We start from the raw sequence: 26122 nt of genomic DNA, 5'->3' as shown, positions 1-26122 counted from the left end.
ACTCCTACGCTCTACCACTGAGTTGAACCCTTGAATGCTGAAAACCGCCCTTTTTTAAAAAGGTGATAGAGTGGGTGACTGTATGGAACTTGTAGAACTAATGACATTAGTGCACTTCTGGTCAGCTGTACAAATTAATACATTTCATTAAGGGCATATTATTGGTTTCCACCACAGTTTTATAACATTCATATGAGCATCCAATGGACTATTTCAAACTGATAATATCACCGGTAGAACTTGGGTGAAAGTAAAACACAGCTTGTATCATATGAAGAAATCCTAAACAGTTTCATGGTGTTTACCCTATGTTTCAGGAGATGATCAGGAGTATTTCAAATGTAGAAATGTGTTGCTCATTACACAAAATGCTAAGATTGTAAATGTTTTCTTCAATGTATTTAATTAAAAAAAAATGTCCACAGGTAAAACAGTTGAACAAGGGTGCACCCAGATTTGAACTAGGGACCTCTTGATCTGCAGTCAAATGCTCTACCACTGAGCTATACCCCCAAATCTGAAAAGTTCACCTTTATTAATTCTGTAATATGTACAAAGTGCAAGCAACATGCAATCACCATCAAAGCAATGCTTTTCAGCCACCAAACCCTCCTTATAAGTATATGGGGTGCGAAGGATGTCCTTTATCTGCCTTGGTAAAATACAGTGAGGTTTCCATTGCAAGAATTCATACATTTCGTATCACATGTAGATCTTGGAACATGGAAAAAAAACTTTTGTCAAATGCACAAATTCTGCAAAACGTAACTGCTTCTGTACTGCAGTTTGTTGATTTTGTGCTAAGGGCATAGTTAAACCCAATTGTTCATTGTTTTTTATATGAATTGATGATATATCCTATTGTTTCTTACAATGCATTGGGTTGAAAAACATTTTAACAGGATCTATTGATGAGGGTATATGGTTATGAAACAGGAACTTCTTGAACTGTACTCCTACGCTCTACCACTGAGTTAAACCCTTGAATGCTGAAAACTGCCCTTTTTTAAAAAGGTGATAGAGTGGGTGACTGTATGGAACTTGTAGAACTAATGACATCAGTGCACTTCTGGTCAGCTGTACAAATTAATACATTTCATTAAGGGCATATTATTGGTTTCCACCACAGTTTTATAACATTCATATGAGCTTCCAATGGACTATTTCAAACTAATCATATCACCAATAGAACTTTGGTGAATGTAAAACACATCTTGTATCATATGAAGAAATCCTAAACAGCTTAATGGTGTTTACCCTATGTTTCAGGTGATGATCAGGAGTATTTCAAATGTAGAAATGTGTTGCTCATTACATCAAATGCTAAGATTGTAAATGTTTTCTTCTACAGGTAAAACAGTTGGACAAGGGGGCACCCAGATTTGAACTATGGACCTCTTGATATGCAGTCAAATTCTCTACCACTGAGCTATACCCCCAGTTCTGAAAAGTTCACCTTTATTAATTCAGTAATATGTACAAAGTGCAAGCAACATGCAATCACCATCAAAGCAATGCATTTTCAGCCACCATACCCTCCTTATAAGTATATGGGGTACAAAAGATGTCCTTTATCTGCCTTGGTAAAATACAGTGAGGTTTCCATTGCATTAATTCATACATTTCGTATCACATGTAGATCTTGGAACATGGAAAAAAAACTTTTGTCAAATGCACACATTCTGCAAAACGTATCTGTTTCTCTACTGCATTTTGTTGATCTTGTGATAAGAGCATAGTTAAACCCAATTGTTCATTGTTTTGTATATGAAATGATGATATATCTTATTGTTTCTTACAGTGCATTGGGTTAAAAAATACATTTTAACAGGATCTATTGACGAGGGTATATGGTTATGAAACAGGGACTTCTTGAACTGCACTCCTATGCTCTTCCACTGAGTTAAACCCTTGAATGCTGAAAACTGCCCTTTTTTAAAAAGGTGATAGAGTGGGTGACTGTATGGAACCTGTAGTACTAATGACATCAGTGCACTTCTGGTCAGCTGTACAAATTAATACATTTAATTAAGGGCATATTATTGGTTTCCACCACAGTTTTATAACATTCATATGAGCTTCCAATGGACTATTTCAAACTGATAATATCACGAGTAGAACTTGGGTGAATGTAAAACACAGCTTGTATCATATGAAGAAATCCTAAACAGTTTCATGGTGTTTACCCTATGTTTCAGGAGATGATCAGGAGTATTTCAAATGTAGAAATGTGTTGCTCATTACATCAAATGCTAAGATTGTAAATGTTTTCTTCAATTTATTTAATTAAAAAAAAATTCTACAGGTAAAACAGTTGAACAAGGGGGCATCCAGATTTGAACTAGGGACCTCTTGATCTGCAGTCAAATGCTCTGCCACTGAGCTATACACCCAGTTCTGAAAATTGGATCTTTATTAATTCAGTAATATGTACAAAGTGCAAGCAACATGCAATCACCATCAAAGCAATGCATTTTCAGCCACCAAACCCTCCTTATAAGTATATGGGGTGCGAAGGATGTCCTTTATCTGCCTTGGTAAAATACAGTGAGATTTCCATTGCAAGAATTCATACATTTCGTATCACATGTAGATCTTGGAACATGGAAAAAAAATCTTTTGTCAAATGCACAAATTATGCAAAATGTAACTGCTTCTCTACTGCAGTTTGTTGATTTTGTGCTAAGAGCATAGTTAAACCCAATTGTTCATTGTTTTTTTATATGAAATGATAATATATCCTATTGTTTCTTACAGTGCATTGGGATGAAAAACATTTTAACAGGATCTACTGAAGAGGGTATATTGTTATGAAACAGGGACTTCTTGAACTGCACTCCTACGCTCTACCACTGAGTTAAATCCTTGAATGCTGAAAACTGCCCTTTTTTAAAAAGGTGATAGAGTGGGTGACTGTATGGAACTTGTAGAACTAATTACATCAGTGCACTTCTGGTCAGCTGTACAAATTAATACAATTCCTTAAGGGCATATTATTGGTTTCCACCACAGTTTTATAACATTCATATGAGCTTCCAATGGACTGTTTCAAACTGATAATATCACGAGTAGAACTTGGGTGAATGTAAAACACAGCTTGTATCATATGAAGAAATCCGAAACAGCTTAATGGTATTTACCCTATGTTTCAGGAGATGATCAGGAGTATTTCAAATGTAGAAATGTGTTGCTCATTACATAAAATGCTAAGATTGTAAATGTTTTCTTCAATTTATTTAATTAAAAAAACATTTCTACAGGTATAACAGTTGGGCAAGGGGGCACCCAGATTTGAACTAGGGACCTCTTGATCTTCAGTCCAATGCTCTACCACTGAGCTATACCCACAGTTCAAAAATGTTCGCCTTTATTAATTCAGTAATATGTACAAAGCGCAAGCAACATGCAATCACCATCAAAGCAATGCATTTTCAGCCACCAAAACCTCCTTATAAGTATATGGGGTGCGAAGGATGTCCTTTATCTGCCTTGGTAAAATATAGTGAGGTTTACATTGCAAGAATTCATACATTTCGTATCACATGTAGATCTTGTAACATGGAAAAAAAACTTTTGTCAAATGCACAAATTCTGCAAAACGTAACTGCTTCTCTACTGCAGTTTGTTGATTTTGTGCTAAGAGCATAGTTAAACCCAATTGTTCATTGTTTTTTATATGAATTGATGATATATCCTATTGTTTCTTACAATGCATTAGGTTGAAAAACATTTTAACAGGATCTATTGATGAGGGTATATGGTTATGAAACAGGAACTTCTTGAACTGTGCTCCTACGCTCTACCACTGAGTTAAACCCTTGAATGCTGAAAACTGCCCTTTTTTAAAAAGGTGATCGAGTGGGTGACTGTATGGAACTTGTAGAACTAATGACATCAGTGCACTTCTGGTCAGCTGTACAAATTAATACATTTCATTAAGGGCATATTATTGCTTTCCACCACAGTTTTATAACATTCATATGAGCTTCCAATGGACTATTTCAAACTGATAATATCACCAGTAGAACTTGGGTGAATGTAAAACACAGCTTGTATCATATGAAGTAATCCTAAACAGCTTAATGGTGTTTACCCTATGTTTCAGGTGATGATCAGGAGTATTTCAAATGTAGAAATGTGTTGCTCATTACATCAAATGCTAAGATTGTAAATGTTTTTTTCTATAGGTAAAACAGTTGAACAAGTCGGCACCCAGATTTGAAATAGGGAGCTCTTGATGTGCAGTCAAATGCTCTACCACTGAGCTGTACTCCCAGTTCTGAAAAGTTCACCTTTATTAATTCAGTAATATGTACAAAGTGCAAGCAACATGCAATCACCATCAAAGCAATGCATTTTCAGCCACCAAACCCTCTTTATAAGTATATGGGGTGCGAAGGATGTCCTTTATCTGGCTTGGTAAAATACAGTGAGGTTTCCATTGCAAGAATTCATACATTTCGTATCACATGTAGATCTTGGAACATGGAAAAAAATCGTTTGTCAAATGCACAAATTCTGCAAAATGTAACTGCTTCTCTACTGCAGTTTGTTGATTTTGTGCTAAGCACATAGTTAAACCCAATTGTTCATTGTTTTGTATATGAAATGATGATATATCCTATTGTTTCTTACAGTGCATTGGGTTGAAAAACATTTTAACAGTATCTATTGAAGAGAGTATATGGTTATGAAACAGGGACTTCTTGACAAGCACTCCTACGCTCTACCACTGACATAAACCCTTGAATGCTGAAAACTGCCCTTTTTTAAAAAGGTGATAGAGTGGGTGACTGTATGGAACTTGTAGAACTAATGACATCAGTGCACTTCTGGTCAGCTGTACAAATTAATACATTTCATTAAGGGCATATTATTGGTTTCCACCACAGTTTTATAACATTCATATGAGCTTCCAATGGACTATTTCAAACTAATCATATCACCAATAGAACTTGGGTGAATGTAAAACACAGCTTGTATCATATGAAGAAATCCTAAACAGCTTAATGGTGTTTACCCTATGTTTCAGATGATGATCAGGAGTATTTCAAAGTAGAAATGTGTTGCTCATTACATCAAATGCTAAGATTGTAAATGTTTTCTTCTACAGGTAAAACAGTTGGACAAGGGGGCACCCAGATTTGAACTAGGAACCTCTTGATATGCAGTCAAATTCTCTACCACTGAGCTATACCCCCAGTTCTGAAAAGTTCACCTTTATTAATTCAGTAATATGTACAAAGTGCAAGCAACATGCAATCACCATCAAAGCAATGCATTTTCAGCCACCATACCCTCCTTATAAGTATATGGGGTACAAAAGATGTCCTTTATCTGCCTTGGTAAAATACAGTGAGGTTTCCATTGCATTAATTCATACATTTCGTATCACATGTAGATCTTGGAACATGGAAAAAAAACTTTTGTCAAATGCACACATTCTGCAAAACGTATCTGTTTCTCTACTGAATTTTGTTGATCGTGTGCTAAGAGCATAGTTAAACCCAATTGTTCATTGTTTTGTATATGAAATGATGATATATCTTATTGTTTCTTACAGTGCATTGGGTTAAAAAATACATTTTAACAGGATCTATTGACGAGGGTATATGGTTATGAAACAGGGACTTCTTGAACTGCACTCCTATGCTCTTCCACTGAGTTAAACCCTTGAATGCTGAAAACTGCCCTTTTTTAAAAAGGTGATAGAGTGGGTGACTGTATGGAACTTGTAAAACTAATGACATCAATGCACTTCTGGTCAGCTGTACAAATTAATACATTTAATTAAGGGCATATTATTGGTTTCCACCACAGTTTTATAACATTCATATGAGATTCCAATGGACTGTTTCAAACTGATAATATCACGAGTAGAACTTGGGTGAATGTAAAACACAGCTTGTATCATATGAAGAAATCCGAAACAGCTTAATGGTATTTACCCTATGTTTCAGGAGATGATCAGGAGTATTTCAAATGTAGAAATGTGTTGCTCATTACATAAAATGCTAAGATTGTAAATGTTTTCTTCAATTAAAAAAACATTTCTACAGGTATAACAGTTGGGCAAGGGGGCACCCAGATTTGAACTAGGGACCTCTTGTTCTTCAGTCAAATGCTCAACCACTGAGCTATACCCGCAGTTCAAAAATGTTCGCCTTTATTAATTCAGTAATATGTACAAAGCGCAAGCAACATGCAATCACCATCAAAGCAATGCATTTTCAGCCACCAAAACCTCCTTATAAGTATATGGGGTGCGAAGGATGTCCTTTATTTGCCTTGGTAAAATATAGTGAGGTTTACATTGCAAGAATTCATACATTTCGTATCACATGTAGATCTTGGAACATGGAAAAAAACTTTTGTCAAATGCACAAATTCTGCAAAACGTAACTGCTTCTCTACTGCAGTTTGTTGATGTTGTGCTAAGAGCATAGTTAAACCCAATTGTTCATTGTTTTTTATATGAAATGATGATATATCCTATTGTTTCTTACAGTGCATTGGGATGAAAAATATTTTAACAGGATCTATTGAAGAGGGTATATTGTTATGAAACAGGGACTTCTTGAACTGCACTCCTACGCTCTACCACTGACATAAACCCTTCAATGTTGAAAACTGCCCTTTTTTAAAAAGGTGATAGAATGGGTGACTCTATGGAACTTGTAGAACTAATGACATCAGTGCACTTCTGGTCAGCTGTACAAATTAATACATTTCATTAAGGGCACATTATTGGTTTCCACCACAGTTTTATAACATTCATATGAGCTTCCAATGGACCATTTCAAACTGATCATATCACCAGTAGAACTTGGGTGAATGTAAAACACAGCTTGTATCATATGAAGAAATCCTAAACAGCTTAATGGTGTTTACCCTATGTTTCAGGTGATGATCAGGAGTATTTCAAATGTAGAAAAGTGTTGCTCATTACATAAAATGCTAAGATTGTAAATGTTTACTTCAATTTATTTAATTGATAAATATTTCTACAGGTAAAACAGTTGGACAAGGGGGCACTCAGATTTGAACTAGGGACCTCTTGATCTGCAGTGAAATGCTCTACCCCTGAGCTATAACCCCATTTCTGAAATGTTCACCTTTATTAATTCAGTAATATGTACAAAGTGCAAGCAACATGCAATCACCATCAAAGCAATGCATTTTCAGCCACCAAACCATCCTTATAAGTATATGGGGTGCGAAGGATGTCCTTTATCTGCCTTGGTAAAATACAGTGAGGTTTCCATTGCAAGAATTCATACATTTCGTATCACATGTAGATCTTGGAACATGGAAAAAAAATCTTTTGTCAAATGCACAAATTCTGCAAAATGTAACTGCTTCTCTGCTGCAGTTTGTTGATTTTGTGCTAAGCACATAGTTAAACCCAATTGTTCATTGTTTTGTATATGAAATGATGATATATCCTATTGTTTCTTACAGTGCATTGGGTTGAAAAACATTTTAACAGGATCCATTGAAGAGGGTATATGGCTATGAAACAGGGACTTCTTGAAAAGCACTCCTATGCTCTACCACTGACATAAACCCTTGAATGCTGAAAACTGCCCTTTTTTAAAAAGGTGATAGAGTGGGTGACTGTATGGAACTTGTAGAACTAATAACATCAGTGCACTTCTGGTCAGCTGTACAAATTAATACATTTCATTAAGGGCATATTATTGGTTTCCACCACAGTTTTATAACATTCATATGAACTTCCAATGGACTATTTCAAACTAATCATATCACCAATAGAACTTGGGTGAATGTAAAACACAGCTTGTATCATATGAAGAAATCCTAAACAGCTTAATGGTGTTTACCCTATGTTTCAGGTGATGATCAGGAGTATTTAAAATGTACAAATGTGTTGCTCATTACATCAAATGCTAAGATTGTAAATGTTTTCTTCAATTTATTTAATTAAAAAAACATTTCTACAGGTATAACAGTTGGGCAAGGGGGCACCCAGATTTGAACTAGGGACCTCCTGATCTGCAGTCAAATGCTCTACCACTGAGCTATACCCCCAGTTCTGAAATTATTTTCTTTATTAATTCAGTAATATTTACAAAGTGCAAGCAACATGCAATCACCATCAAAGCAATGCATTTTTAGCCACCAAACCCTCCTTATAACTATAAGGGGTACACAAGATGTCCTTTATCTGCCTTGGTAAAATACAGTGAGGTTTCCATTGCAAGAATTCATACATTTCGTATCACATGTAGATCTTGGAACATGGAAAAAACACTTTTGTCAAATGCACAAATTCTACAAAACGTAACAGCTTCTCTACTGCAGTTTGTTGATTTTGTGCTAAGAGCATAGTTAAACCCAATTGTTCATTGTTTTGTCTATGAAATGATGATATATCTTATTGTTTATTACAGTGCATTGGCTTGAAAAACATTTTGACAGGATTTATTGAAGAGGGTATATGGTTATGAAACAGGGACTTCATGAACTGCACTCCTACGCTCTACCATTGACATAAACCCTTGAATGCTGAAAACTGCCCTTTTTTAAAAAAGTGATAGAGTGGGTGACTGTATGGAACTTGTAGAACTAATGACATCAGTGCACTTCTGGTCAGCTGTACAAATAAATACATTTCATTAAGGTCATATTATTGGTTTCCACCACGGTTTTATAACATTCATATGAGCTTCCAATGGACTATTTCAAACTGATATTATCACCAGTAGAACTTGGGTGAATGTAAAACACAGCTTGTATCATATGAAGAAATCCTAAACAGCTTAATGGTGTTTACCCTATGTTTCAGGAGATGATCAGGAGTGTTTCAAATGTAGAAATGTGTTGCTCATTACATAAAATGCTAAGATTGTAAATGTTTTCTTCAATTTATTTAATTAAAAAAATATTTCTACAGGTAAAACAGTTGGACAAGAGGGCACCTAGATTTGAACTAGGGACCTCTTGAGCTGCAAGCAAATGCTCTACCACGGAGCTATACCCCCAATTCTAAAATGTTCACCTATTTTTATTCAGTAATATGTACAAAGTGGAAGCAACATGCAATCACCATCAAAGCAATGCATTTTCAGCCACCAAACCCTCCTTATAAGTATATGGGGTGCGAAGGATGTCCTTTATCTGCCTTGGTAAAATACAGTGAGGTTTCCATTGCAAGAATTCATACATTTCGTATCACATGTAGATCTTGGAACATGGAAAAAAAAACTTTTGTCAAATGCACAAATTCTGCAAAACGTAAGTGCTTCTATACTGCAGTTTGTTGATTTTGTGCTAAGAGCATAGTTAAACCCAATTGTTCATTGTTTTTTTATATGAAATGATGATATATCCTCTTGTTTCTTACAGTGCATTTGGATGAAAAACATTTTAACAGGATCTATTGAAGAGGGTATATTGTTATGAAACAGGGACTTCTTGAACTGCACTCCCACGCTCTACCACTGAGTTAAACCCTTGAATGCTGAAAACTGCCCTTTTTTAAAAAGGTGATAGAGTGGGTGACTGTATGGAACTTGTAGAACTAATGACATCAGTGCACTTCTGGTCAGCTGTACAAATCAACACATTTCATTGAGGGCATATTATTGGTTTCCACCACAGTTTTATAACATTCATATGAGCTTCCAATGGACTATTTCAAACTGATAATATCAGCAGTAGAACTTGGGTGAATGTAAAACACATCTTGTATCATATGAAGAAATCCTAAACAGCTTAATGGTGTTTACCCTATGTTTCAGGAGATGATCAGGAGTATTTCAAATGTAGAAATGTGTTGCTCATTACATAAAATGCTAAGATTGTAAATGTTTTCTTCAATGTATTTAATTAAACTATATTTCTACAGGTAAAACAGTTGGAAAAGGGGGCACCCAGATTTGAACTATGGACCTCTTGATATGCAGTCAAATGCTCTACCACTGAGCTATACCCACAGATCGAAAATGTTCGACTTTATTAATTCAGTAATATGTACAAAGCGCAAGCAACATGCAATCACCATCAAAGCAATGCATTTTCAGCCACCAAAACCTCCTTATAAGTATATGGGGTGCGAAGGATGTCCTTTATCTGCCTTGGAAAAATATAGTGAGGTTTACATTGCAAGAATTCATATATTTTGTATCACATGTAGATCTTGGAACATGGAAAAAATCTTTTGTCAAATTCACAAATTCTGCAAAACGTAACTGCTTCTCTACTGCAGTTTGTTGATTTTGTGCTAAGAGCATAGTTAAACCCAATTGTTCATTGTTTTTTATATGAAATGATGATATATCCTATTGTTTCTTACAGTGCATTGGGATGAAAAATATTTTAACAGGATCTATTGAAGAGGGTATATTGTTATGAAACAGGGACTTCTTGAACTGCACTCCTACGCTCTACCACTGAGTTAAACCCTTGAATGCTGAAAACTGCCCTTTTTTAAAAAGGTGATAGAGTGGGTGACTGTATGGAACTTGTAGAACTAATGACATCAGTGCACTTCTGGTCAGCTGTACAAATCAATACATTTCATTAAGGGCATATTATTGGTTTTCACCACAGTTTTATTACATTCATATGAGCTTCCAATGGACTATTTCAAACTGATAATATCACCAGTATAACTTGGGTGAATGTAAAACACAGCTTGTATCATATGAAGAAATCCTAAACAGCTTAATGGTGTTTACCCTATGTTTCAGGAGATGATCAAGAGTATTTCAAATGTAGAAATGTGTTGCTCATTATATAAAATGCTAAGATTGTAAATGTTTTCCTCAATGTATTTAATTAAAAAAATATTTCTACAGGTAAAACAGCTGAACAAGGGTGCACCCAGATTTGAACTAGGGACCTCTTGATCTCCAGTGAAATGCTCTACCACTGAGCTTTACCCCCATTTCGGAAATGTTCACCATTATTTATTCAGTAATATGTACAAAGTGGAAGCAACATGCAATCACCATCAAAGCAATGCATTTTCAGCCACCAAACCCTCCTTATAAGTATAAGGGGTACAAAAGATGTCCTTTATCTGCCTTGGTAAAATACAGTGAGGTTTCCATTGCAAGAATTCATACATTTCGTATCACATGTAGATCTTGGAACATGGAAAAAAAACTTTTGTCAAATGCACAAATTCTGCAAAACGTAACTGCTTCTCTACTGCAGTTTGTTGATTTTGTGCAAAGAGCATAGTAAAACCCAATTGTTCATTGTTTTGTATATGAAATGATGATATATCTCATTGTTTCTTACAGTGCATTAGGTTGAAAAACATTTTAACAGGATCTATTGAAGAGGGTATATGGTTATGAAACAGGGACTTCTTGAACTGCACTCCTACGCTCTACCACTGAGTTTAACTCTCTAATGCTGAAAACTGCCCTTTTATTTTAAAAAGGTGATAGAGTGGGTGACTGTATGGAACTTGTAGAACTAATGACATCAGTGCACTTCTGGTCAGCTGTACAAATGAATACATTTCATTAAGGGAATATTATTGGTTTCCACCACAGTTTTATAACATTCATATGGGCTTCCAATGGACTATTTCAAACTGATAATATCACCAGTAGAACTTGTGTGAATGTAATACACAACTTGTATCATACAAAGAAATCCGAAACAGCTTAATGGTGTTTACCCTATGTTTCAGGAGATGATCAGGAGTATTTCAAATGTAGAAATGTGTTGCTCATTACATAAAATGCTAAGATTGTAAAAGTTTTCTTCAATTTATTTAATTAATAAAATATTTCTACCGGTAAAACAGTTGGACAAGGGGGGCACCCAGATTTGAACTAGGGACCTCCTGACCTTCAGTCAAATGCTCTACCACTGAGCTATACCCCCAGTTCTGAAATGTTCACCTTTATTTATTCAGTAATATGTACAAAGTGGAAGCAACATGCAATCACCATCAAAGCAATGCAATTTCAGCCACCAAACCCTCCTTATAAGAATAAGGGGTAGAAAAAATGTCCTTTATCTGCCTTGGTAAAATACAGTGAGGTTTCCATTGCAAGAATTCATAGATTACGTATCACATGTAGATCTTGGAATATGGAAAAAAAACTTTTGTCAAATGCACAAATTCTGCAAAACGTAACTGCTTCTCTACTGCAGTTTGTTGATTTTGTGCTAAGAGCATAGTAAAACCCAATTGTTCATTGTTTTGTATATGAAATGATGATATATCTTATTGTTTCTTACAGTGCATTGGGTTGAAATACATTTTGACAGGATCTATTGAAGTGGGTATATGGTTATGAAACAGGGACTTCTTGAACTGCACTCCTACGCTCTACCACTGAGTTAAACCCTTGAATGCTGAAAACTGCCCTTTTTAAAAAAGGTGATAGAGCGGGTGACTGTATGGAAATTGTAGAACTAATGACATCAGTGCACTTCTGGTCAGCTGTACAAATTAATACATTTCATTAAGGGCATATTATTGGTTTCCACCACAGTTTTATAACATTCATATGAGCTTCCAATGGACTATTTCAAACTGATAATATCACCAGTAGAACTTGTGTGAATGTAATACACAACTTGTATCATACAAAGAAATCCGAAACAGCTTAATGGTGTTTACCCTATGTTTCAGGAGATGATCAGGAGTATTTCAAATGTAGAAATGTGTTGCTCATTACATAAAATGCTAAGATTGTAAAAGTTTTCTTCAATTTATTTAATTAAAAAAATATTTCTACAGGTAAAAAAGTTGGACAAGGGGGCACCCAGATTTGAACTAGGGACCTCTTGATCCGCAGTCGAATGCTCTACCACTGAGCTATAACCCCAGTTCTGAAATCTTCCCCTTTATTAATTCAGTAATATGTACAAAGTGCAAGCAACATGCAATCACCATCAAAGCAATGCATTTTCAGCCACCAAACCCTCCTTATAAGTATATGGGGTGCGAAGGATGTCCTTTATCTGCATTGGTAAAATACAGTGAGGTTTCCATTGCAAGAAATCATACATTTCGTATCACATGTAGATCTTGGAACATGGAAAAAAAATCTTTTGTCAAATGCACAAATTCTGCAAAACGTAACTGCTTCTCTACTGCAGTTTGTTGATTTTGTGCTAAGAGCATAGTAAAACCCAATTGTTCATTGTTTTGTATATGAAATGATGATATATCTTATTGTTTCTTACAGTGCATTGGGTTGAAATACATTTTGACAGGATCTATTGAAGAGGGTATATGGTTATGAAACAGGGACTTCTTGAACTGCACTCCTACACTCTATCACTGAGTTAAACCCTTGAATGCTGAAAACTGCTCTTTTTTTAAAAAGTGATATAGTAGGTGACTGTATGGAACTTGTAGAACTAATGACATCAGTGCACTTCTGGTCAGCTGTACAAATTTATACATTTCATTAAGGGAATATTATTGGTTTCCACCACAGTTTTATAACATTCATATGAGCTTCCAATGGACTATTTCAAACTGATAATATCACCAGTAGAACTTGGGTGAATGTACAACACAGCTTGCATCACATGAAGAAATCCTAAACAGCTTAATGGTGTTTACCCTATGTTTCAGGAGATGATCAGGAGTCTTTCAAATGTAGAAATGTGTTGCTCATTACATAAAATTCTAAGATTGTAAATGTTTTCTTCAATTTATTTCTACAGGTAAAACAGTGGACAAGGGGGCACCCAGATTTGAACTAGGAACTTCTTGATCTGCAGTCAAATGCTCTACCACTGAGCTATACCCCCAGTTCTGAAATGTTCACCTTTATTTATTCAATAATTTGTACAAAGTGGAAGCAACATGCAATCACCATCAAAGCAATGCCTTTTCAGCCACCAAACCCTCCTTATAAGTATAAGGGGTACAAAAGATGTCCTTTATCTGCCTTGGTAAAATACAGTGAGGTTTCCATTGCAAGAATTCATACATTTCGTATCACATGTAGATCTTGGAACATGGAAAAAAAACTTTTGTCAAATGCACAAATTCTGCAAAACGTAACTGCTTCTCTACGGCAGTTTGTTGATTGTGTGCTAAGAGCATAGTAAAACCCAATTGTTCATTGTTTTGTATATGAAATGATGATATATCTTATTGTTTCTTACAGTGCATTGGGTTGAAAAACATTTTGACAGGATCTATTGAAGACGGTATATGGTTATGAAACAGGGACTTCTTGAACTGCACTCCTACGCTCTACCACTGACATAAACCCTTGAATGCTGAAAACTGCCCTTTTTTAAAAAGTGATATAGTGGGTGACTGTATGGAACTTGTAGAACTAATGACATCAGTGCACTTCTGGTCAGCTGTACAAATTTATACATTTCATTAAGGGCATATTATTGGTTTCCACCACAGTTTTCTAACATTCATATGAGCTTCCAATCGACTATTTCAAACTGATAATATCACCAGTAGAACTTGGGTGAATGTAATACACAACTTGTATCATACAAAGAAATCCGAAACAGCTTAATGGTATTTACCCTATTTTTCAGGAGATGATCAGGAGTATTTCAAATGTAGAAATGTGTTGCTCATTACATAAAATGCTAAGATTGTAAATGTTTTCTTCAATTTATTTAATTAAAAAAATATTTCTACAGGTAAAACAGTTGGACAAGGGGGCACCCAGATTTGAACTAGGAACCTCTTGATCTGCAGTTAAATGCTCTACCACTGAGCTATACCCCCCAGTTCTGAAATGTTCACCTTTATTTATTCAGTAATATGTTCAAAGTGGAAGCAACATGCAATCACCATCAAAGCAATGCATTTTCAGCCACCAAACCCTCCTTATAAGTATAAGGGGTACACAAGATGTCCTTTATCTGCCTTGGTAAAATACAGTGAGGTTTCCATTGCAAGAATTCATACATTTCGTATCACATGTAGATCTTGGAACATGGAAAAAAAACTTTTGTCAAATGCACAAATTCTGCAAAATGTAACTGCTTCTCTACTGCAGTTTGTTGATTTTGTGCTAAGAGTATAGTTAAACCCAATTGTTCATTGTTTTGTATATGATATGATGATATATCTTATTGTTTCTTACAGTGCATTGGGTTCAAAAACATTTTAACAGGATCTATTGAAGAGGGTATATGGTTATGAAACAGGGACTTCTTGAACTGCACCCCTACGCTCTACCACTGAGTTAAACCCTTGAATGCTGAAAACTGCCCTGTTTTTAAAAAGGTGATAGAGTGGGTGACTGTATGGAACTTGTAGAACTAATGACATCAGTGTACTTCTGGTCAGCTGTACAAATGAATACATTTCATTAAGGGAATATTATTGGTTTCCACCACAGTTTTATAACATTCATATGAGCTTCCAATGGACTATTTCAAACTGATAATATCACCAGTAGAACTTGGGTGAATGTAAAACACAGCTTGTATCATACGAAGAAATGCTAAACAGTTTCAAGGTGTTTTCCCTATGTTTCAGGAGATTGTCGGGGGGAAATTCTGCCGGGGTCGGCCGGGCCGTCCGCAGACCTCCGGGCAGGGAGGCCCCAACTCCTCCCGTATATCCCAGACGAGATAGAGTATGAGACACACACAAGGAGCAAGGTGACTCTGCTGTTTATTTAGACAAAACGGCAGGGATGGGTCAAGGAGCGTACGCGTTCGTCCTGACACACACACAATCGTGGGGCACGCAGGCCCTTTTTACTGCATTATGACGCGCTACTTGCGTCACTTCAGAAAGTTAACAAAAAACCTATCGCCACTCTTAATTGGTTGCTCGAGTGGTAGGGTTAGTATAGTACACATATAGAGAATGATATTAGTGGACAAGGTGTAGTCAGGTGGTATATCTGGGTTGTCCCTACAATTAGATACATAAGAATTGTTACATGAAGACTCCTGAGGATTGGCTAGTATTACTGACGTCTGAGATAAGAGCCCCATGTTCTGATTGGTGCATCCGTGAGCTTCCCAGCCTGGGACCACCGTTGTTCCCAGCTCTCGGTGTACCTGTGTTTGCAACAATGTTTCAATATGGGTACGTGCAGACAATATGAGGATTTATTCATAGGTGGAAGGCTGACCGCTCCCACTGTAGCAGATGTCCATTGAGCCTTTCAAGTGTATCGGCCTGTGTCTCGTAGTGAGGGACCCAGACGCCTTTTCTCTCCTGGGTTTTGGCATCTCGTCAGGTTCGGCTTGGTCACGTGGGGAGGGACCGTGAAAGAGGCAGAATTCTGCACAATTAATATTGTTTTTTCTACTGCGCGTCTGGTTTAATTTGTCGGCGTGCCTTTATCGTTGAGGCGCGGAGTGCGAGGTTGCAACATCGTGCCTTTGATGATTTGTTCTTGGATGTGGGTTTGCAACATTGCGACCTTGGCTGGTTGCTCCACCGGGTTCTTTCTGCAGGATCAGCAACCTGACTCTTGCTTTGTTAATGTCCACAGGAGCTCTTGTTTGAGGCCTACTCGGGCCTGGTGCTTAAGTAGTCTGTTTGGTGCATAGGTGCTTTTGGGTTATAATGGCATATATTTCCATGACCAGTATCGTGTTTCCATTATACCTCTCATGGTGGTAACGGGTTTCAAGAGAAGCGTGAGCAAGCGTTATAGATGAGTTCATGATGCGTCTTGCGTTTCTGCGTTCTGAAAGCCTATGTAAAAATAATAAAGATGCACGTCCGTGAATATGCCTGTCGCCTACGTCAGAGCACTGAGTATGTTCTTCGTGTAGATTGGTGTGGAAATGTTAAGTGTGTATATTTGTACAGATGTGCTTCCCGTTGTCTAGGTCGTCATGGCATCTCTAACGACGTGTGGTTTTTAGTCTAGCTGATCCGAGCCGCAGGTGTCGGCATGGCCAGTGCGGGCTGCTGGACACATCCGTATGTTCCTGTACCAGGGTACCTGGTCGTCTGGTAAATGGACAAACTCTTCTCGCGGCGGGTGTCTGGGCCGTGACCCTCTAGGCCAAGCGCGAGAGGTGAAGGACGGGAGCCTGGTCTTCCATTCTCCCACTTCAAGATGATCAGGAGTCTTTCAAATGTAGAAATGTGTTGCTCATTAAATAACATGCTAAGTTTGTAAAGGTTTTCTTCAATTTATTTCTACAGGTAAAACAGCTGGAGAAGGGGGCACCCAGATTTGAACTAGGGACCTCTTGATCTGCAGTCAAATGCTCTACCACTGAGCTATACCACCCGTTCAGAAAAGCTCTCCTTTATTAATTCTGTAATATGTACAAAGTGCAAGCAACATGCAATCACCATCAAAGCAATGCATTTTCAGCCACCAAACCCTCCTTATTAGTATATGGGGTGTAAAGGATGTCCTTTATCTGCCTTGGTAAAATACAGTGAGGTTTCCATTGCAAGAATTCATACATTTCGTATCACATGTAGATCTTGGAACATGGAAAAAAAATCTTTTGTCAAATGCACACATTCTGCAAAATGTAACTGCTTCTCTAGTGCAGCTTGTTGATTTTGTGCTAAGAGCATAGTTAAACCCAATTGTTCATTGTTTTGTATATGAAATGATGATATATCCTATTGTTTCTCAAAAAGTGCATTGGGTTGAAAAACATTTTAACAGGATCTATTGAAGAGGGTATATGGTTATGAAACAGGGACTTCTTGAACTGCACTCCTACACTCTACCACTGAGTTAAACCCTTGAATGCTGAAAACTGCCCTTTTTAAAAAAGGCGATAGAGTGGGTGACTGTATGGAACTTGTAGAACTAATGACATCAGTGCACTTCTGGTTAGCTGTTCAAATTAATACATCTAATTAAGGGCATAAGATTGTAAATGTTTTCTTCAATTTATTTCTACAGGTAAAACAGTGGACAAGGGGGCACCCAGATTTGAACTAGGAACCTCTTGATCTGCAGTTAAATGCTCTACCACTGAGCTATACCCCCCAGTTCTGAAATGTTCACCTTTATTTATTCAGTAATATGTTCAAAGTGGAAGCAACATGCAATCACCATCAAAGCAATGCATTTTCAGCCACCAAACCCTCCTTATAAGTATAAGGGGTACACAAGATGTCCTTTATCTGCCTTGGTAAAATACAGTGAGGTTTCCATTGCAAGAATTCATACATTTCGTATCACATGTAGATCTTGGAACATGGAAAAAAAACTTTTGTCAAATGCACAAATTCTGCAAAATGTAACTGCTTCTCTACTGCAGTTTGTTGATTTTGTGCTAAGAGTATAGTTAAACCCAATTGTTCATTGTTTTGTATATGAAATGATGATATATATTATTGTTTCTTACAGTGCATTGGGTTGAAAAACATTTTAAAAGGATCTATTGAAGAGGGTATATGGTTATGAAACAGGGACTTCTTGAACTGCACTCCTACACTCTACCACTGAGTTAAACCCTTGAATGCTGAAAACTGCCCTTTTTAAAAAAGGTGATAGAGTGGGTGACTGTATGGAACTTGTAGAACTAATGACATCAGTGCACTTCTGGTTAGCTGTTCAAATTAATACATTTAATTAAGGGCATATTATTGGTTTCCACCACAGTTTTATAACATTCATATGAGCTTCCAATGGACTATTTCAAACTGATAATAAACCAGTACAACTTGGGTGAATGTAAAACCCAGCTTGCATCACATGAAGAAATCCTAAACAGCTTAATGGTGTTTACCCTATGTTTCAGGAGATGATCAGGAGTCTTTTCAAATGTAGAAATGTGTTGCTCATTACATAAAATGCTAAGATTGTAAATGTTTTCTTCAATTTATTTAATTAAAAAAATATTTCTACAGGTAAAACAGTTGGATAAGGGGGCACCCAGATTTGAACTAGGGACCTCTTGATCTGCAGTCAAATGCTCTACCACTGAGCTATACCACCAGTTCAGAAATGTTCTCCTTTATTAATTCTGTAATATGTACAAAGTGCAAGCAACATGCAATCACCATCAAAGCAATGCATTTTCAGCCACCAAACCCTCCTTATTAGTATATGGGGTGTAAAGGAAGTCCTTTATCTGCCTTGGTAAAATACAGTGAGGTTTCCATTGCAAGAATTCATACATTTCGTATCACATGTAGATCTTGGAACATGGAAAAAAAATCTTTTGTCAAATGCACACATTCTGCAAAATGTAACTGCTTCTCTAGTGCAGTTTGTTGATTTTGTGCTAAGAGCATAGTTAAACCCAATTGTTCATTGTTTTGTATATGAAATGAAGATATATCTTATTGTTTCTTACAGTGCATTGGGTTGAAAAACATTTTAACAGGATCTATTGAAGAGGGTATATGGTTATGAAACAGGGACTTCTTGAACTGCACTCGTACCGTCTTCCACTGACATAAACCCTTGAATGCTGAAAACTGCCCTTTTTTTAAAAAGTGATAGAGTGGGTGACTGTATGGAACTTGTAGAACTAATGACACTAATGCACTTTTGGTCAGCTGTACAAATTAATACATTTCATTAAGGGCATATTATTGGTTTCCACCACAATTTTATAACATTCATATGAGCTGCCAATGGACTATTTCAAACTGATAATATCACCAGTAGAACTTGGGTGAATGTAAAACACAGCTTGTATCATACGAAGAAATCCTAAACAGTTTCATGGTGTTTACCCTATGTTTCAGATGATGATCAGGAGTATTTCCGATGTAGAAATGTGTTGCGCATTACATAAAATGCTAAGATTGTAAATGTTTTCTTCAATTTATTTAAAAAAATATTTCTACAGGTAAAACAGTCGGATAAGGGGGCACCCCGATTTGAACTAGGGACCTCTTCATCTGCAGTCAAATGCTCTACCACTGAGCTATACCCCCAGTACTGAAATGTTCTCCTTTATTAATTCTGTAACATGTACAAAGTGCAAGTAACATGCAATCACCATCAAAGCAATGCATTTTCAGCCACCAAACCCTCCTTATAAGTATATGGGGTGTAAAGGATGTCCTTTATCTGCCTTGGTAAAATACAGTGAGGTTTCCATTGCAAGAATTCATACATTTCGTATCACATGTAGATCTTGGAACATGGAAAAAAAATCTTTTGTCAAATGCACACATTCTGCAAAATGTAACTGCTTCTCTAGTGCAGTTTGTTGATTTTGTGCTAAGAGCATAGTTAAACCCAATTGTTCATTGTTTTGTATATGAAATGATGATATATCCTATTGTTTCTCAAAAAGTGCATCGGGTTGAAAAACATTTTAACAGGATCTATTGAAGAGGGTATATGGTTATGAAACAGGGACTTCTTGAACTGCACTCCTACACTCTACCACTGAGTTAAACCCTTGAATGCTGAAAACTGCCCTTTTTAAAAAAGGTGATAGAGTGGGTGACTGTATGGAACTTGTAGAACTAATGACACTAATGCACTTCTGGTCAGCTGTACAAATTAATACATGTCATTAAGGGCATATTATCGGTTTCCACCACAGTTTTATAACATTCATATGAGCTTCCAATGGACTATTTCAAACTGATAATATCACCAGTAGAACCTGGGTGAATGTAAAACACAGCTTGTATCATACGAAGAAATCCTAAACAGTTGCATGTTGTTTACCCTATGATTCGGATGATGATCAGGAGTATTTCAAATGTAGAAATGTGTTGCTCATTACATAAAATGCTAAGATTGTAAATGTTTTCTTCAATTTATTTCTACAGGTAAAACAATTGGACAAGGGGGCACCCAGATTTGAACTAGGGACCTCTTGATCTGCAGTCAAATGCTCTACCACTGAGCTATAGCCCCAGTTCTGAAATATTCACCTTTATTTATTCAGTAATATGTACAAAGTGGAAGCAACATGCTATCACCATCAAAGCAATGCATTTTCAGCCACCAAACCCTCCTTATAAGTTTAAGGGGTACAAAAGATGTCCTTTATCTGCCTTGGTAAAATACAGTGAGGTTTCCATTGCAAGAATTCATTGATTTCGTATCACATGTAGATCTTGGAACATGGAAAAAAAACTTTTGTCAAATGCACAAATTCTGCAAAACGTAACTGCTTCTCTACTGCAGTTTGTTGATTTTGTGCTAAGAGCATAGTTAAACGCAATTGTTCATTGTTTTGTATATGAAATGATGATATATCTTATTGTTTCTTAGAGTGCATTGGGTTGAAAAACATTTTAACAGGATCTATTGAAGAGGGTATATGGTTATGAAACCGGGACTTCTTGAACTGCACTCCTACGCTCTACCACTGAGTTAAACCCTTGAATGCTGAAAACTGCCCTTTTTTTAAAAAGGTGATAGAGTGGGTGACTGTATGGAACTTGTAGAACTAATGACATCAGTGTACTTCTGGTCAGCTGTACAAATGAATACATTTCATTAAGGGAATATTATTGGTTTCCACCACAGTTTTATAACATTCATATGAGCTTCCAATTGACTATTTCAAACTGATAATATCACCAGTAGAACTTGGGTGAATGTAAAACACAGCTTGTATCATACGAAGAAATCCTAAACAGTTTCATGATGTTTACCCTATGTTTCTGGAGATGATCAGGAGTCTTTCAAATGTAGAAATGTGTTGCTCATTACATAAAATGCTAAGATTGTAAAGGTTTTCTTCAATTTATTTCTACAGGTAAAACAGTTGGAGAAGGGGGCACCCAGATTTGAACTAGGGACCTCTTGATCTGCCGTAAAATGCTCTACCACTGAGCTATACCCCCCTTTTTGAAATGTTCACCTTTATTTATTCAGTAATATGTACAAAGTGGAAGCAACATGCAATCACCATCAAAGCAATGCAATTTCAGCCACCAAACCCTCCTTATAAGTATAAGGGGTACAAAAGATGTCCTTTATCTGCCTTGGTAAAATACAGTGAGGTTTCTATTGCAAGAATTCATACATTTCGTATCACATGTAGATCTTGGAACATGAAAAAAAAACTTTTGTCAAATGCACAAATTCTGCAAAACGTAACTGCTTCTCTACTGCAGTTTGTTGATTTTGTGCTAAGAGCATAGTTAAACCCAATTGTTCATTGTTTTGTATATGAAATGATGATATATCTTATTGTTGCTTACACAAAGTGCAAGCAACATGCAATCACCATCAATGCATTGCAAATTCAGCCACCAAACCCTCCTTATAAGTATAAGGGGTACAAAAGATGTCCTTTATCTGCCTTGGTAAAATACAGTGAGGTTTCCATTGCAAGAATTCATACATTTCGTATCACCTGTAGATCTTGGAACATGAAAAAAAACTTTTGTCAAATGCACAAATTCTGGAAAACGTAACTGCTTCTCTACTGCAGTTTGTTGATTTTGTGCTAAGAGCATAGTTAAACCCAATTGTTCATTGTTTTGTATATGAAATCATGATATATCTTATTGTTTCTTACAGTGCATTGGGTTGAAAAACATTTTAACAGGATCTATTGAAGAGGGTATATGGTTATGAAACAGGGACTTCTTGAACTGCACTCCTACGCTCTACCACTGAGTTTAACTCTCTAATGCTGAAAACTGCCCTTTTATTTTAAAAAGGTGATAGAGTGGGTGACTGTATGGAACTTGTAGAACTAATGACATCAGTGCACTTCTGGTCAGCTGTACAAATGAATACATTTCATTAAGGGAATATTATTGGTTTCCACCACAGTTTTATAACATTCATATGGGCTTCCAATGGACTATTTCAAACTGATAATATCACCAGTAGAACTTGGGTGAATGTAAAACACAGCTTGTATCATACGAAGAAATCCTAAACAGTTTCATGGTGTTTACCCTATGTTTCAGGAGATGATCAGGAGTCTTTCAAATGTAGAAATGTGTTGCTCATTACATAAAATGCTAAGATTGTAAAGGTTTTCTTCAATTTATTTCTACAGGTAAAACAGTTGGAGAAGGGGGCACCCAGATTTGAACTAGGGACCTCTTGATCTGCAGTAAAATGCTCTACCACTGAGCTGTACCCCCCTTTTTGAAATGTTCACCTTTATTTATTCAGTAATATGTACAAAGTGGAAGCAACATGCAATCACCATCAAAGCAATGCAATTTCAGCCACCAAACCCTCCTTATAAGAATAAGGGGTAGAAAAAATGTCCTTTATCTGCCTTGGTAAAATACAGTGAGGTTTCCATTGCAAGAATTCATACATTTTGTATCACATGTAGATCTGGGAACATTGAAAAAAAATCTTTTGTCAAAAGCACAAATTCTGCAAAACGTAACTGCTTCTCTACTGCAGTTTGTTGATTTTGTGCTAAGAGCTTAGTTAAACCCAATTGTTCATTGTTTTGTATATGAAATGATGATATATCTTATTGTTTCTTACAGTGCATTGGGTTGAAAAAGATTTTAACAGGATCTATTGAAGAGGGTATATGGTTATGAAACAGGGACTTCTTGAACTGCACTCCTACGCTCTACCACTGAGTTAAATTCTTGAATGCTGAAAACTGCCCTTTTTTAAAAAGGTGATAGAGTGGGTGACTGTATGGAACTTGTAGAACTAATGACATCAGTGCACTTCTGGTCAGCTGTACAAATCAATGCATTTCATTAAGGGCATATTATTGGTTTCCACCACAGTTTTATAACATTCATAAGAGCTTCCAATGGACTATTTCAAACTGATAATATCACCAGTAGAACTTGGGTGAATGTAAAACCCAGCTTGGATCATATGAAGAAATCCTAAACAGCTTAATGGTGTTTACCCTATGTTTCAGGAGATGATCAGGAGTCTTTAAAATGTAGAAATGTGTTGCTCTTTACATAAAATGCTAAGATTGTAAAGGTTTTCTTCAATTTATTTCTACAGGTAAAACAGTTGGAGAAGGGGGCACCCAGATTTGAACTAGAGACCTCTTGATCTGTAGTCAAACTCTTTACCACTGAGCTATACCCGCTTTCTGAAATGTTCACCTTTATTTATTCAGTAATATGTACAAAGTGGAAGCAACATGCAATCACCATCAAAGCAATGCAAATTCAGCCACCAAACCCTCCTTATAAGTATAAGGGGTACAAAAGATGTCCTTTATCTGCCTTGGTAAAATACAGTGAGGTTTCCATTGCAAGAATTCATACATTTCGTATCACATGTAGATCTTGGAACATGAAAAAGAAACTTTTGTCAAATGCACAAATTCTGCAAAAAGGAACTGCTTCTCTACTGCAGTTTGTTGATTTTGTGCTAAGCGCATAGTTAAACCCAATTGTTCATTGTTTTGTACATGAAATGATGATATATCTTATTGTTTCTTACAGTGCATTGGGTTGAAAAACATTTTAACAGGATCTATTGAAGAGGGTATATAGTTATGAAACAGGGACTTCTTGAACTGCACTCCTACACTCTACCACTGAGTTAAACCCTTGAATGCTGAAAACTGCCCTTTTTAAAAAAGGTGATAGAGTGGGTGACTGTATGGAACTTGTAGAACTAATGACATCAGTGTACTTCTGGTCAGCTGTACAAATGAATACATTTCATTAAGGGAATATTATTGGTTTCCACCAGAGTTTTATAACATTCATATGAGCTTCGAATGGACTATTTCAAACTGATAATATCACCAGTAGAACTTGGGTGAATGTAAAACACAGCTTGTATCATATGAAGAAATCCTAAACAGTTTCATGGTGTTTACCCTATGTTTCAGGAGATGATCAGGAGTCTTTCAAATGTAGAAATGTGTTGCTCATTACATAAAATGCTAAGATTGTAAATGTGTTCTGCAATTTATTTCTACAGGTAAAACAGTTAGACAAGAGGGCACCCAGAATTGAACTAGGGACCTCTTGATCTGCAGTCAAATGCTCTACCACTGAGCTATACCCCCAGTTCTGAAACGTTTTCCTTTATTAATTCTGTAATATGTACAAAGTGCAAACAACATGCAATCACCATCAAAGCAATGCATTTTCAGCCACCAAACCCTCCTTATAAGTATATGGGGTGTGAAGGATGTCCTTTATGTGCCTTGGTAAAATACAGTGAGGTTTCCATTGCAAGAATTCATACATTTCGTATCACATGTAGATCTTGGAAGATGAAAAAAAAACTTTTGTCAAATGCACAAATTCTGCAAAACGTAACTGCTTCTCTACTGCAGTTTGTTGATTTTGTGCTAAGAGCATAGTTAAAGCCACTTGTTCATTGTTTTGTATATGAAATGATGATATATCTTATTGTTTCTTACAGTGCATTGGGTTGAAAAACATTTTAACAGGATCTATTGAAGAGGGTATATGGTTATGAAACAGGGACTTCTTGAACTGCACTCCTACGCTCTACCACTGAGTTAAACCCTTGAATGCTGAAAACTGCCCTTTTTTTTAAAAAGGTGATAGAGTGGGTGACTGTATGGAACTTGTAGAACTAATGACATCAGTGTACTTCTGGTCAGCTTTTCAAATGAATACATTTCATTAAGGGAATATTATTGGTTTCCACCACAGTTTTATAACATTCATATGAGCTTCCAATGGACTATTTCAAACTGATAATATCACCAGTAGAACTTGGGTGAATGTAAAACACATCTTGTATCATACGAAGAAATCCTAAACAGTTTCATGGTGTTTACCCTATGTTTCAGGAGATGATCAGGAGTCTTTCAAATGTAGAAATGTGTTGCTCATTACATAAAATGCTAAGATTGTAAAGATTTTCTTCAATTTATTTCTACAGGTAAAACAGTTGGAGAAGAGGGCACCCAGATTTGAACTAGGGACCTCTTCATCTGCAGTCAAATGCTCTATCAGTGAGCTATACCCCCCTTTTTGAAATGTTTACCTTTATTTATTCAGTAATATGTACAAAGTGGAAGCAACATGCAATCACCATGAAAGCAATGCAATTTCAGCCACCAAACCCTCTTTATAAGTATAAGGGGTACAAAAGATGTCCTTTATCTGCCTTGGTAAAATACAGTGAGGTTTCCATTGCAAGAATTCATACATTTCGTATCACATGTAGATCTTGGAACATAAAAAAAAAACTTTTGTCAAATGCACAAATTCTGCAAAACGTAACTGCTTCTCTACTGCAGTTTGTTGATTTTGTGCTAAGAGCATAGTTAAACCCAATTGTTCATTGTTTTGTATATGAAATGATGATATATTTTA

General features: G+C 36.4%; 11 non-coding genes across 11 annotated transcripts; all 11 read right to left on the bottom strand.

Annotated features, from left to right (window-relative positions):
• Positions 1-441: 441 nt before the first annotated feature.
• TRNAC-GCA (transfer RNA cysteine (anticodon GCA)) lies at positions 442-513 on the bottom strand. Its single transcript has one exon. It is a non-coding gene; the product is annotated as a tRNA-Cys (tRNA).
• A 2763-nt stretch (positions 514-3276) lies between these two features.
• TRNAF-GAA (transfer RNA phenylalanine (anticodon GAA)) lies at positions 3277-3348 on the bottom strand. Its single transcript has one exon. It is a non-coding gene; the product is annotated as a tRNA-Phe (tRNA).
• A 2727-nt stretch (positions 3349-6075) lies between these two features.
• Positions 6076-6147, bottom strand: TRNAF-GAA (transfer RNA phenylalanine (anticodon GAA)). The gene has a single exon. It is a non-coding gene; the product is annotated as a tRNA-Phe (tRNA).
• A 1833-nt stretch (positions 6148-7980) lies between these two features.
• TRNAC-GCA (transfer RNA cysteine (anticodon GCA)) lies at positions 7981-8052 on the bottom strand. The gene has a single exon. It is a non-coding gene; the product is annotated as a tRNA-Cys (tRNA).
• A 3744-nt stretch (positions 8053-11796) lies between these two features.
• Positions 11797-11868, bottom strand: TRNAF-GAA (transfer RNA phenylalanine (anticodon GAA)). Its single transcript has one exon. It is a non-coding gene; the product is annotated as a tRNA-Phe (tRNA).
• An 881-nt stretch (positions 11869-12749) lies between these two features.
• TRNAR-GCG (transfer RNA arginine (anticodon GCG)) lies at positions 12750-12821 on the bottom strand. The gene has a single exon. It is a non-coding gene; the product is annotated as a tRNA-Arg (tRNA).
• An 865-nt stretch (positions 12822-13686) lies between these two features.
• TRNAC-GCA (transfer RNA cysteine (anticodon GCA)) lies at positions 13687-13758 on the bottom strand. The gene has a single exon. It is a non-coding gene; the product is annotated as a tRNA-Cys (tRNA).
• A 3365-nt stretch (positions 13759-17123) lies between these two features.
• On the bottom strand, positions 17124-17196 carry TRNAC-GCA (transfer RNA cysteine (anticodon GCA)). The gene has a single exon. It is a non-coding gene; the product is annotated as a tRNA-Cys (tRNA).
• A 1604-nt stretch (positions 17197-18800) lies between these two features.
• TRNAC-GCA (transfer RNA cysteine (anticodon GCA)) lies at positions 18801-18872 on the bottom strand. Its single transcript has one exon. It is a non-coding gene; the product is annotated as a tRNA-Cys (tRNA).
• Positions 18873-20690: 1818 nt separating this feature from the next.
• TRNAC-GCA (transfer RNA cysteine (anticodon GCA)) lies at positions 20691-20762 on the bottom strand. Its single transcript has one exon. It is a non-coding gene; the product is annotated as a tRNA-Cys (tRNA).
• A 4000-nt stretch (positions 20763-24762) lies between these two features.
• TRNAC-GCA (transfer RNA cysteine (anticodon GCA)) lies at positions 24763-24834 on the bottom strand. Its single transcript has one exon. It is a non-coding gene; the product is annotated as a tRNA-Cys (tRNA).
• Positions 24835-26122: the final 1288 nt, after the last annotated feature.

This window comes from Ambystoma mexicanum, unplaced genomic scaffold (genome assembly GCF_040938575.1).
Source record: "Ambystoma mexicanum isolate Mex_15411 unplaced genomic scaffold, UKY_AmexF1_1 Mex_scaf66, whole genome shotgun sequence".
In the NCBI taxonomy this organism is placed as follows: Eukaryota; Metazoa; Chordata; class Amphibia; order Caudata; family Ambystomatidae; genus Ambystoma; species Ambystoma mexicanum.
Note: the sequence above shows the minus strand (reverse complement) of the source record. Positions and strands in the feature narration are given on the sequence as shown.